Source organism: Octopus bimaculoides, chromosome 1, assembly GCF_001194135.2.
Source record: "Octopus bimaculoides isolate UCB-OBI-ISO-001 chromosome 1, ASM119413v2, whole genome shotgun sequence".
Lineage (NCBI taxonomy): Eukaryota > Metazoa > Mollusca > Cephalopoda > Octopoda > Octopodidae > Octopus > Octopus bimaculoides.
Genome location: NC_068981.1, coordinates 77,274,330 through 77,275,844, shown reverse-complemented (window position 1 = coordinate 77,275,844; position 1,515 = coordinate 77,274,330).

Below are 1,515 nucleotides of genomic sequence, written 5' to 3'. Positions count from 1 at the left end.
CACACACACACACACACACACACACACACAAACATACATGACACACGTGTGCGCAGGTACACGTATACACACACACTTACACTCAGATTTATACATACAGTAGACATACACAAGCATGCAACTCATATTGATCACACACAAGATAACTACTTATTCATTCACGCAAAAAGATGCATACACGCATACACATTCACCAACATGCACACAAATGCTCGCTTGTCCTCTGGTTCGCTCTCCCGTGAAAAACGACCCCAATTTCTCTGAGCTTTATTTCCTGTTAAACAGCAGTCAACCAAGCATACGAGTAACTCGTGGTTTGTCTATATAGAATTACTCTCCTCTTTTTTTATTCTTCATCTATACTCTAGTTTCTCTTCGTCTTTCCTTCTCTTTTTCCTACTCTCCGAAGCAGGGCAGTGTCCGAAAAGTTGAAGTTATTTACTCATTTCCTTCTCTCAAGCGACAGTCGAATAGTAGTGTTTGCGAACTTATTTCGGTGTTTTCGGTTTTTGATTTTCGCAAGAAACACACACAGACACAAACACACACAGACACAAACACACACACCAACACACACAAGCACACACACACATGCGCATACATTTATTTATCAGAAAGTCGAATGAGAAATTCATGTTACAAAAAAACATTAATCCAATATAAAGTATTAAATAAAATACTCATGGATAAAGATAAAGTGAAATTTTACTGAACACATATTTCCAATTGACAATTTTTTCATACTAAAAGACAGTTACAACAACTATTATAGTGACGTTTTCTGGCTGGTAGACACATATGCACATATGTAAACTCACGAACACAACACACACAAGTTGCAGTGAGTATGCACACACACACACAATATATATGTACTGAAAGGTTTATTTAGGACAACGATCGTTTCGGCTTACTTCTGCACAGCACCCTAATGCAAGGGGAACTATATAATGGAATCAAATGCACGCCATAATGCAGGAGAAACCTCCTCAGGCCACATAAAGCGGTTCAGGGTCATAAGATGTACATTTCGCTGATATTTGTGGCAAGATGATGATGGTATAATATGCGTGTTAGTAGTTAATCTATTTGAGAACGTCCAGCAATGAAAGTGCACTACCCCGGTTGATATCTGGTAGCCGCAATGGACATTCCCATTCTACTTTAAAGTAGGCATATAAAGGCATGTATATATATATGTGGCTGTGTGGTAAGTAGCTTGCTTACCAACCACATGGTACCGGGTTTAGTCCCACTGCGTGGCATCTTCTACTATAGCCTCGGGCCGACCAAAGCCTTGTGAGTGGATTTGGTAGACGGAAACTGAAAGAAGCCCGTCGTATATATGTATATATATATATGTATATATATATATATATGTATATATATATATGTATGTGTGTATATGTTTGTGTGTCTGTGTTTGTCCCCCCAACATCGCTTGACAACCGATACTGGTGTGTTTATGTCCCCGTAACTTAGCGGTTCGGCATAAGGGACCGATAGAATAAGTAC